The sequence below is a fragment of the Chiloscyllium plagiosum genome, unplaced genomic scaffold (assembly GCF_037043375.1).
Source record: "Chiloscyllium plagiosum isolate Xiang-an unplaced genomic scaffold, Cpla_swu_hap1 HiC_scaffold_17, whole genome shotgun sequence".
NCBI classification, from domain to species: Eukaryota; Metazoa; Chordata; class Chondrichthyes; order Orectolobiformes; family Hemiscylliidae; genus Chiloscyllium; species Chiloscyllium plagiosum.
Window position 1 is genome coordinate 60,037,791 of NW_028270155.1, and position 12,919 is coordinate 60,050,709.

General features: G+C 42.9%; 1 protein-coding gene across 1 annotated transcript in view; it reads right to left on the reverse strand.

The window, feature by feature from the left end:
* The window catches only part of pla2g15 (phospholipase A2, group XV), a 46,006-nt gene that overhangs the window by 26,662 nt on the left and 6,425 nt on the right, over nt 1–12,919 (reverse strand). The window lies entirely within an intron of this gene.

Consider the following 12,919-nt stretch of genomic DNA (forward strand, 5'->3'; position numbering starts at 1 on the left):
CACATCTGCATACACACGAAACAATAAAGGATCACAGCTCCTGGCTGTGGGAGGCAGTAATGTCACTTGCAATCCAGAACCCCAGGCTAAAATTCTGAGGCGATGACTTCAAAACCCGCAAAGGTAGCTGGGGAATTCAATTCAATTTTTAAAATATCTGGAAGATAGATTGATGGCAATTACTTACTGTCTGTCAATTATTGTAAAAATTCATTTGGTTCATTAATGCCCTCCATGCCTTCTTACTTGGTCTAGCCTACATGTGACTCCAAAGCCACAACAATATGGTTACTTCTGTACTGCCATCTGGGAAAATAGGGATGGGTAATAAATACTGCTCTAGGGAGGGAGGGATGGACGGATGTGTGTGTGTGCATGCGTGTGTGCTCCTGCATTCACCTGTGTATATGTCGGTGTCTGTCTCTCTACGGTCAAGACCCATCAATTCAGTGACAAGGAAACCAGAAGGGCTGACAGTATAAACTGGTCTGTGGTATTTGAATTCCATTTGTAAGTATTATATTTTAAATTAGAAATTAAAAGCTCACATCACTAAGTAATCACAAAACTTTCAGATCTTTGTAAAACCCAACCTTCATTAGTGCCCCTCAGGAAAGGCAAGCTGCTAATCGTTCTCAATCTGGTCTGTATGCAACTCCAACCCTACATTACTGTAGCTGGACCTTAATCACCAAGCAAGTAGCCAGTTGTGGCAATGGACAATCATAGAATCCCTACAGTGTGGAAACAGGCCACTTGGCCCAACAAGTCTACACCAACCCTCCGAAGAGTAACCCACCCAGACCCATTCCCCAACCCTCTAATTACCCCTGACTAATGCACCTAATTTACACATCTCTGAATAGTATGGGGCAATTTAACATGGCCGATAACCTGCACATCTTTGGATTGTGGGAGGAAACCAAAGCACCCAGGAGGAAACCCATGCAGGCAGTGAGAAAGTGTAAACTTCACACAAGGCTGGGATTGAACCTGGGTCCCTGGTGCTGTGAGGCAGCAGTGTTAACCACTGAGCCACCATGCCATTAATCAATGACGGCCATGTCCGAAGGATAAATTTAAAAATCACTCGTGCCTGCATCGCTTTATGATACTCGGTCAAAAAGTGTGCAGCTGGAAAAGCACAGGTCAGGAAGCATCCGGGAAGCAGGATAGTTGATATTTGGGGCATTAGACCTTCATCAGAATGACACTCCTGATGAAGGCTTAATGCATAAAAGGTCGACTCTTCTGCTCCCCGGATGCTGCCTGACCTGCTGTGCTTTTCCAGCACCACACTTTTTGACTCTGATTCTCTAACATCTGCGGTCCTCAGTTTCTCCTTTATGATACTCATCACAGACAAATATTAAAGATATGCGCTAGATGTGATATTTATACATTAATATTAAATGCAATATCAGAAAGCTTTACAGCAGAGCAACGGTGCCAGCTATGATCTAATGTAGGGATACAACGTCAGCAAATAAAAATCGACATGGAGCACATGAGAATCATATGAGGAATTTGGAGTCTACCCATGTGCCAAGAGCTGGGTGGAAGCCAAGAAGACATTGAATTCTCAATCGTACAAATTAACACATTAATTACTCAAAAGGGCAGAGCCTGAATCAACAGTAACACAAAACAAGTTAAAGATAAAAAGTACATTATACCACATCTCTCACCAATTTAGCAGCTTCAACCGGATAGTAAAACACAATTGTTTAATAATGCACATCAAATTCAACCAGTATCCATGTGTAAAACACTTTCTAGGAGGAGGAGATTAGTGGACTGCTCCACATTTGCTGACATTTGGTGGATTTCCTGATGCATGACCGAGAGGAGAGAGAGTACATTTGCCATGTCAAGTTCAAATGATATGGAACAGTACTAGATCAGATCAGGTGAAGATGTTCATCTAAAATACTTCTACAGTCACTACAGGGTCAAAATCATGTGGAATCCCCATGTTTCTCAAAAGAATAGTCAAACTGCTGCTGTAATGTAGAAGTAGATTATAGATTGGGAAAGAGCAAGCTCCTGGTTACTCGGAGGGGAGCGGAAGACTATTCAGGTGATCTGCCTCCTGTATTCCTCTCCATTATGACTGAAGCTGGTTAGGACCATAGCTGGCACAAAGAAAGGTGGTTGTGACTGTTGGAGGTCATTCTACTCAGGAGTTCCTCAGGGTACTGTCCCAGGCCCAACTATCTTCAACTGCTGCAATGATGCTCCCTCCCTCATAAAGGTCAGAACTAGAGATGTTCACTGATGATTGCACAACATTCAGCAATATTCGCAACCCCTCAGACACCGAAAGAGTCCGTGTCCGTATGCAGCAAAACTGGACAATATTCAGGCTTAGATTGAAAAGTGGCAAACAATAATAATACCACAGGTACCAAGTAATGACCATCTCTAACAAGCAAGAATCCAAACATCTCCCTTTGATGTTGCAAGGCACTACCATCACTAATCCCTTACATCATCTTCGGGTTACCACTGACGAGAAGCTGAACTGGACCAGCCATATGCATATTGTGATAGCAAGGGTTGGAAACTCCGTGTTAAAAGCAAGGAATTCTATGAGTAACTCACCTCCTGCCTCCTCAAAGCTGCCCACCACCTATAAGGCACAAGTCAGGAGTGCGATAGAATTTGCCTGAATGAGTACAGCTTCAACAACACTCAAGAGGATCAATACCATCCAGTACAAAGCAATTCACAGGATGAAATCTTATTATCTTCAACATTTGTTCCCTTCATCAAGGTATACACTGCTGCCATTGTGGGTCAAACACAGTGCAGCAATTCATCAATGCCTCCCTCACTTGGAACTGCATTACCGTTCCTTCAGTGTTGTGGAATGAAAATCCTGGAACTTCCTTTCCAACTGCACGGAGGATAAACCATGGACTCCAGGGGTTCAAGAAGACACGTCACCATTGAGAGTAATTACATACAGGCAGTAAATGCTGCCCTTGCTGGGTGACACACATCTCATGATGAAACAGCAGTAAAACGTACAGCACAATAAATCATTTCAACTGACCAAATTGCTTAGTCACTTATTCTGTCTTTGAATGCAGCTTTTCAGTATTTACATAAACACAGGCAATAACATCCAGCACCTACAGAATGTATTGCCAGAAGTTGAGGGTTTCAGCAATTCCTTTTAAATTTCTTGGTATTAAACCAAAGAAAAAAAGCACCAGAAAAAATTAATTTTGTTCAGTTAAGAATGGAATATAACAGAAAACATTAAGCTTCTTCGACTGACCACTTGGTCCTGTCCTATTTTTCATTTACATGTTTTCTTTTGGCAACATCCTGGAAAAACCGTTCATGTCACTGACAATACCTAGCTCTACCTCAGCTTTTGAACCCACATACACACCTCATCACAAATACAGGTAGATCTCCTAGAATGCAGTAATTGTGTTCCCGTGCAACACTTATAGAAAATTGCTCAATATATATAATGGGGCCTATGGGACAAACAGGGTTAGGGCAAACCACCAAAAATACTAGTAAAAATTGAAACAAAAATGATAATTAGCTTAACACAAATGATAGCACAGTCCAAGTCAATCTTTGAATCATATAATTTTAATGAAATAATACAGTAAGTGTAACACTTTAACACTAAGATCACTAACTACAGGACTGTAATTTTCACAAAGCTCTTCACCAGTAAGCACACAAGGTGAGACTGACCACGTGACGCCAAATGCAGAGTCCAGTCCTCCTAGAGATTCTCCCCAGGTTTGAGTTGAATTGAATTGAAATGATTGTCACGTATACCAAGGCACAGTGAAAAGCTTTGGTCTTGCGAGCTATACAGGTAGATCACATAGTTAAGTAGCATAGATAAGTAAATAATAGGTAAACAGTGGCAAAAACAAAAACAAACACAGGTACAGGCGAATGCTAAGAGTTTGAGAGTCCATTCAGTATTCTAACAACAGTAGGGTAGAAACTATTATTTCAAAACCATCTGGTGCGTGTGTTCAGGTTTCTGTACCTTCTCCCTGATCGTAGAGGTTGTAGAAAAACATTACCAGGGTGGGATGGACCTTTAAGAATGCTGGCGGCCTTTCCTTGACAGGGGGCCCGGTAGATGGATTCTATAGATGGGAGGTTGGCCTTTGTGATTGTCCGGGCCGAGTTCACCACTCTCTGTAACTGTCTCCAATCTTGAATGGTACAGTTGCCGTACCAGGTAGTGATACATCCAGACAGATTGGTCTCGATGGCACACCTATAAAAGTTAGCAAAGGTATTCGCCGTCATGCCAAATTTCCTCAGCTGCCTGAGGAAAAAAAGAGATGTTGTTGGGCCTCTGTAACCAGTGCATCCACATGAAGAGTCCAAGAAAGCTTGTTGTGGATGACCACTCCCAGGAGCTTGACACTCTCCACTCATTCCACCTCTGTGCTGTTAATGTGCAGGGGGGCAGTAGTAACATCCCTCCGAAAGTCAATAATGAGTTCTTTGGTTTTGCTGGCATTGAGAGCTAGGTTGTTCTCAATGCACCATTTTTCCAGGTCTTCCACCTCCCGTCTATAGTCTGTTTCGGCGCCATCTGTGATTGACTACAGTAGTGGCATCAGCAAACTTGTAAATGGCATTAGTCTGGTTTTTGGCAACGCAGTGAGTACAGTGAGTACAGTAGGAGGCTGAGTACGCACCCCTGTGGGGCTCCAGTGTTGAGTGTTAGTGAAGTGGATATTGTCCACAATCTTCACCGATTGTGGCCTGTGGGACAGGAAACTGAGGATCCAGTTGCAGAGAATGAGGCTTAGTCCGAGATCACTAAGTTTAGCAATCAAAGTTCCTTCTAAATGTAGACTACAATTCCCAGTTTCAAACTAAGTTTCAAGGCTTGTAGAGCTGATTGCAATCCTGTTTTAACTGAACACACCGAATTTGTATTTTGCAGACGGAGGATCCGGAGGCTGGGTTTTGCTGTTCAGCTAGTGCTGGGGATGGAATCACGTAACAGCAAATGGGAGTTCGCTTTATACAAAAAAACACTCCACAATTCACAAATAACGTTCCAACCAAAGTTGTGTTTAATAAACGGGCGTTTATAGGAGAATTACCTGCAGCAACTATTTCCACACTTGTGACACTCCCACTTTTATGCTGTTGGAATCCTCATCCATTTCTTTGATACTGCTGGACTGGACTACTCAAACTCACTCCTGGTCAGTCACACCTCTTACATTTTGTGAACTTATCCAAACTGCGCTGTCACAGGCACCAAATCCCATCCGGCCAACATTCCTCCCCCATCACCTAGTGTACACTGACCTCCACCAATTCCTACTTAAGCAACACCCCAAGTCAAACGCTCTCATACTTTTTCTCAACAGCCTCTGTAATAACTTCCTACATATTTGCTAGTTTTCCTATTCTTGCCTTTTGCACAACTCTGGTTATAATTGCACTATCACTGGTGGTTGGGTTTTCAGCAGCTGAGAACTTATCAACTCAAACTTCCTTCCTCAAACTTCTACACCTCTCTCCTTCTTGAAGTTGCTACTTAACATTTACCAATTTGATTACATTTTTGATTACCTGCATGGATGTATTCCCAGGTAGCTTAGCGTTGTATTTCATTTGAGAGTATTCCTGTGAAGGTCCTTAGCGTCTTGAATGCAACAAAATGTTTGATGTCGGTGTAAGTAGTTATTACTGGCGTCTGAATCTGATCAGAAGGCAGACTCTCTTAGTAATTTGGCTTTCAGTAATATATAACAGTGAAAAAACAATGGCACATCTCATGCATGAACGGGACAATAGTTTCCCAAATGCAAATGGTATTGTGGACTAGTAACCTGAACCCTAGGCTAATGTTCCAGGGACACAGGTTCAATTCTCACCATGGCAGATGGTGACATTTGAATTCACTAAAATCTGGACTAAACAGCCAGTCTAATGGAGACCACATAGTGATGGTTCTAAAAAACCCACGTGGCTCACAGATTTCCTTTGGTGGTGAAAAATTGCCTCCTTATCTAATCTGTTCTACGAGACTCCAGATCCACAGCAACATGAGTTACCCTGAACTACTCAATGATTTGGAGTGCGAGCCCAGCATGGCCAGACACTTATGGGCTGTGGTGTTGAACTGTTAACTGTTTCTTTGTTTTTCTACTTTTTAGTAAGAAGGACTGTAATGTTTAACTTTTTAAACTTTGTCTTGCTTATTGCTGTGCTTTGTATTAAAATTCTGTGCCTAGGTACCTTTGTACCAATGAATGCGCCATAAGTGGTGATTTGTAAACTTTTCACTGTACTCATGGGAGTACATGCAGCAATAAACCCGATTCAATCAATCAGTTTAAAAAGCCACTTTGTTAAAGGCCATCCAGGGATGTGCAACAAATGCCAGTCTTGCCAATGATCCCACATCTCAAGAAAGAATAAAGAAAACTGTTGCAATGGAGTGTAAACATTTCTCCAACATAAAACCATCTTGGACATTACCTCCCCTTTTGCTTTGAATCCCGTTGCAAGATAAATTGTACTGCTGCACCTTCTACTAATTCCCTAAATTTCTTTATATAGTTGTGAGATTAATACCAAACTGATATGAAGGCACTGTGTGGTGTTTTGTATGCAAAGTTTCACACGAACATGATTAAACACAAAATCACACGACCTAATTTATTTGCTGTGGATTACTCAAACTTTTAGGTTTCTCAACAGCAACTACAATAGTCACATGAATTGGAGGACTGGGTAACTGCTCCAAGGTTAACAGTCCCTTTGTAAACAATCTGCTCAGTACAATATATAATAGGGAGTACCATCATCATGTTAGGTTTACTGGGAAAGATCAAAGCAAGATACCATGCCTTAGCTTGATATTGCACAGGAGTGATACAGGGGACAGAACTGAGACACTAGCTACCTCTTGAGCCAAAGGTAATTTTCTTTTATATTATCAAACTGTGGAGAGTTCTTGTATCTGTGCTCAGTGTGGGTTGGTGTACTGAAATAGTTGGGAAAACTGGGGATACTGGAATACTGTAAGACTGAGATCTATATCAATGACAGATCAGTTTGCCAACTACCCTCTTTGGTTTCTTATCAAGATGGAATACATCTGTATTTCTGGGGTTACCAAAGTATCATCTTCAGTGATTGGAATTGTTCCAACTTTTAGGCAATGAGTACACGGCTTGGTCATCTCTGTCTCAAGACGGACATTTACTATAAACCTACAGACTCTCAACTACCTGGATTACACCTCCTCCCACCCAATATCCTGCAGGAATTCCATCCTGTTCTCCCAATTCCTCCGCCTCCACCACAATCGGTTCTGATGAGGAGACATTTCACCCTCAAGCATCCCAGATGTCCACCAATTTTGAAGAATGCGCTCTTCCTCCCTCTGTCATCCAGACAGCCCTCCACTGCACCACCTCTGTATCCCTCTCCTCTGCTCTAACCCCCTCCTCTAAATGTAATAAAAACAGGGTCCCCCTTGTCCTCACTTACCACCCCCCACAGTCTCCGTATCCAACGCATCATCCTTAAACACTTCCACCAACTCCAACTAGATCCACCACCAAGAACATCTTCCTGGCCCCATCCCTTTCTGCCTCTGCAAGGACTGTTCCCTTAGTTTGCATCACCCTCCCCACCAACCCTCCTGAACCCCAGGTACCTTCCCCTGCAACTGGAAAAGATGCAAAACCTGCCAGCACACCACCCTCCTCACCTCCATCCAGGGCCCCAAACAGTCCTTCCAGGTGAGAGAGAGGTTCACCTGCCATTTCTCCAACCTAGTTTGCTGTATCTGGTGCTCCTGATGTAGTCTTCTCTACATCGGAAGACCAAATGTAAACTAAGGGAACATTTTGCCGAGCATCTCAGTCGGGTCTGCAGGGGCTGTCTGGACCGCCCAGTCACTGCCCATTTTAATTCCCCTTCCTGCTTCCTTTCTGACATGACCATCCTTGGCCTTCTCCATTACCACAACAAACAAAACCACAAATTGAAGGAATGACACTTCATCTTCCACCTTGGCAGCCTACAGCCCGGAGGACTCAACATTGAGCTCTCCAATTTCAAATAACCTCTCTTCCCTTCCCATCCCCCCCGACTCCTTTCCGTTACTCTCATTGACCCTTCCTTCTAGCCACCAACTGGATTCATTTCTCCCATCGACCAACTAGGTCATACCATCTGCCTACTTTACCTATCCCTACTTCACTACCCTGCCCCCCACCACCCCCTTTATCTGCAGCTCCCCCTACACTCAGTCTCAGTCCTGAAGAAACATTGACTTCTCCACCTCCTAACGCTGCCTGGCTTGCAGTACCCTTCCAGTCTCCTGCCTGTCTACCTTTGTCTCCATAGGATTTAGTCCAGCTACGTAGTATGTACTGAAACTGAACTGGCCACATAAATGCTGTGGCTGCAAAAACAGGTCTGAGGCTAAGGATCTTGCAGCATGTAAGATCAGAAGATATAGGAGAATTAGGCTGCACCTTCTGATCATGGCTGATAGGTTTCTCCTGCCTTCTCCCTGTAACCCTTGATCCCCTATTGTAAACACTCTCAATGACTTTGCTTCCACAGCCCTCTGTGGCAGCAAGTTCCATCGATTCGCCACCTTCTAGTTGACAAAGATTCCTCCTCATCTCAGTTCTAAAGGGTTGTCCCCTCACTCTGAGGCTGTGCCCTCGGGCTCTAGTCATTCCTACTACTGGAAACATCTCCTCCACGTCCACTCCATCCAGGCCTCTCAGTACCCTGTAACTTTCAATCAGATCCCTCCTCATCCTTCTAAGCTCCATGAGGACAGACCCAGAGCCCTCAACCGCTCCTCATACAACAAGCCCTTCATTCCCAGGAACATTCTAGTAAATCTCCTGTGGTTCCCCTCCAAAACCAGCACATCCATCCTTAGATATTGGGTCCAAAGCTGCTCAAAATAGTCCAAATTCAAACTGACCAGAGCCTCATATAGTAACTCACCTCCTGACTCCACAAAGCCTATCCTACCATCTACAAGGCACAAATCAGGAGTGTGATGGTATACTCCCCAGATACCTGAGTGGGTGTAGCTCTAACAATACTCAAGAAGCTTGACACCATCCAGGATAAAGCAGTCTGCTTGACTGGCAATTAATCCACAAGCATTGATTCTCTCCTCACTGATGGTCAGTAGCTACAGTACATACTATCTACAAGATACACTGCAGAAATTCACCTATTCTCATTAGATAGCCCCTTCCAAACCCATAACCATGATCAGCTAAATGACAAGGGCATTCACTGAAACATCACCACCTGCAAGAGCCCTTACACAGTATCACACCATCCTGACATGGAAATACATCAATGTTCTTTCAATGTTGCTGGGTGAAAATCCTGAATCTCTCTCAGTAATAGTACCTTATGTCTACCCACACCAAATGGACTGCACCAAAGGCACCATTCTCTTAAGAGATAAGCTATGCCAGTATATTGTCTATTGCCCATTTCCCATGAATGAATTTTTAAAAAGATAGAATGCAATACCTTCATGCCATAAACTGACTACTTAAAACAATACGACCTTAAACTACCAACGTTATGAAATCCTGCTCTTACAGAAGGGTCAGGTAACTAATGCAATATCAGTAATGTAACCAAACATCTACAATAAGTTACTCAACAACATAGCACCCATCACCAAGAGCAGGAAGATTTTAAGACGATGACAGATTCTTTCCTATGTTTATCTGGGTACCTGGACAACACAGTAAAAGATACAAAGAGCAAGTGAATAGAAAAAAATTTATTCCTTTAAACAGGTTGATCACTGTACACACCTTCTTTCAGATGGTGACAAAATGCTGCTAATGGCTTCACTACTTTGGTCCAAGGAAGCACTAGTGACAATTTTTCAGCTAATGTACTTGATCTCTCGTGCTACCCTGCCTGCAGGTTCCACATCAATGGTTAGCAGTTGATAGTAGGTGCAGGATTGTCTGCAAAGAGCCACAGTTGAATTGATTGCATGAGAGAGCACACAGTGAAACGTTTATCATGCTACTGCCCAGAAGAATGCAGTGATGATTAGCAAGTATACTAATACATGTACATCTGTGAGCATCAGTAACACTGAACTGAATCAGAATCAATAAATGCCTCAGTCTTGTTTTTCATTATTATTGGCATTTGAATAACAGCAATGCAACTCTTAATATAATGCATTTTTGACCAAACTTTTATACAGTGGCTCTTGCTTTAAATATACTGCCCTCAGCTTAAGAGGCATAGTTAAAAGCAACATCATGTCCGTTTGAAGATCGCGACACAATAAAAAAGCTCCATTCAAAGAAAGGATTTAATTTTAGTTCAGTTCCAGTTGCTTCACACCACAAGGTCTTACTGGGCTAATTCATGGATTGCATCAACCACGTGCAAACTTCACAACCAAATGTCAACACAAGACCACTTCCTTCAAAGTTCATGCTAATTTTCAGGTAAAAGTATTGTAACATCTTCTGAATCTTGTCAATTTGATTTTCTAACCTATCCATTGTAAATAATGTATATATAACTACTGCTAGGACTCTATTCCCCACCATTCTTTTCCAATGAGAAACAGATCTAAGTTCTCTGCCAATTTAATTTCCTCTGATTGACACGGTGATGTGAGTAGCTTGTTTTTCAATCTATTTAGTAACAGTCAGTCATGTGACTGAAATATGGCACATGTTTACTGGTACACTCCAGCTTGTTGCACTTAATATATGAAAAGAAAAACAGATTTACAAGTGCATGCAAGTCAAAAGAAAGCTGCATATGGATTTCTTTCCTCTCCACCTTAGGCTTGGAGGATTTCAGATCTATTTATCATCTATTACATTCCAAATTACAAACCTTCCTGATGTGGAATCATTCACTAGCACTGGATCTCTGTAATTCCAACCTTGACAGTGATGTTGGTGCAAGCTGATTTTTAGAATCAAGTAATTCTTACATGATAAAAGTTTGAGCCTATAATCATTGGAGTTTAGAAGAATGAAAGGTGGTCCTGTAAAGAAAAAAAAAGATTGAGGGGGCTTGATGGGGTAAATGGTGAGAGAGGATGCTGCCCCCCCCCCCCCCCCACACCACCACTACCATGGCAAAATCTGGACCAAAGGGGCACAGAGTTTGAAGGAAAGCATCTCTGATTTAAGACAGCAACAAGGAGGAACTTCTTCGCTCAAGAAGGTGTTAATGTTTGTAATTATTTTACCTAGAGACCAGTGGAGGCTGGATCATCAAATATGTTCAAGGCTGATTTAAAAGGGATTATTTTTCTACAAGGGAGTCAAGGATTATGGAGGGGCAGAAAGCAAAGTGGTGGTGTTCAGGTCTCAGTCAGATCAGCCATGATCTTAGTTTGCCATTCACTAAGTTTGATGGACCAAATGACCCACTCTTGTTGCCCCCAGGGTCTGTACAGTGGCTCAGTGGTTAGCACTGCTGCCCCACAGCGCCAAGGACCGGGTTCAATTCCAGCCTCAGATAACTGTCTGCATGAAGCTTACACATTCTCCCTGTGTCTACGTGGGTTTCCTCCCACAATCCAAAGATGTGCAGGTTAGGTGAACTGGCCATGCTAAAATGGCCCACAGTGTTCAGGGTTGTGTGCGTTAGGTACACTAATTAGAGGTAAATATAGGATAATAGGGCAGGGGAATGGGTTTGGGTGGGTTACTCTTCAGAGAGTCAGTTTGTGAACTTGTTGGGCCGACGGTCCTGTTTCTACACTGTAGGGATTCTATGATTCTTATGGCCTGCACCACATGGAATGCAGCAGCAATGCAATGCAATACACCACTTTCAAGGGGAGTTAAGGATGAGCTGGCTTTGCTAGTTATGCAGACATCCAAAAAAAACGATGAAAAAAAAGGCTCCTCCTATTCCAAGTGAGAGTTTTGAACCTGACAGACTAACACCACCCAATTTATCAGCCTGTGCTAGAGAATATGAGCTACAAGGAAAGATTCAATTATTACATCCATTGAAAAACACTTGCATTTTGGCAAGGTTGCTGGTTGATGCTACAAAATATATTTAAAAATACTGGCCACTTTAAATTGGCAACTTCATCAGCTCCAATTAGAAGGATCAAATCTCTGACGTACTGCCACTGTAACGGAGTTCCACAGAACTACTGACTTCTAGAATATGACTGTGTTAACCATGAGTGGGCTGGAGTTGGGGGGTGGGGGGTGGAGGTTGAGGGGTGGGGATGGATCTTGAGATTGGTGTCACACACAGCAGTTTTAAATGTGGCTTTTTTACTGCACGCCAGGCCACACTCAAAGTCCCTTAAGTGACGCCACGAGCTTGCAATTAGCAGTAATGATTCAGATTTGCCTTAAATGAAAAGGCCACATTAAATAGTTTACTGCACCCAGATGGACTTTATCAATGTGTTTTAATCCATAGGCAAACAACAATACAGGAAAGCTCCTGCACTGAAGGAGGGCTGTCCTGTTTGGTTACTGACTAAGCTAATGTAACTCCATGTGTTGATGTACATCATTCGTGTCCAAACCACGAATGCACACACTGGGCTTCATTCCTGATCCTGCAGAGTACCTATCAACTCTGGGATTTCACCAGCCCCACTGCATGCTGGGTCCAGACTCCCCTCTGGCTGCTCCACATTCAAGCAAAAATGGCATGCATTCATAAAGTACCGTTCACAAGCCCAAAAAGTCCCTATGTGTGTTTAAGCCAACTTAGTACTTTTAAAGCACAGTCACTGCTGTGGTGTAGGAATATTTCAGAACTTGCTGCCCATTCCTGGATTTCACAGCTGATTTAGATGCTGAATGGCTGATCCTTGTGGAACAGGAGGAAAGAGTGAGGACTTTTCCAGCAACACATTTTCAGCCTTGTG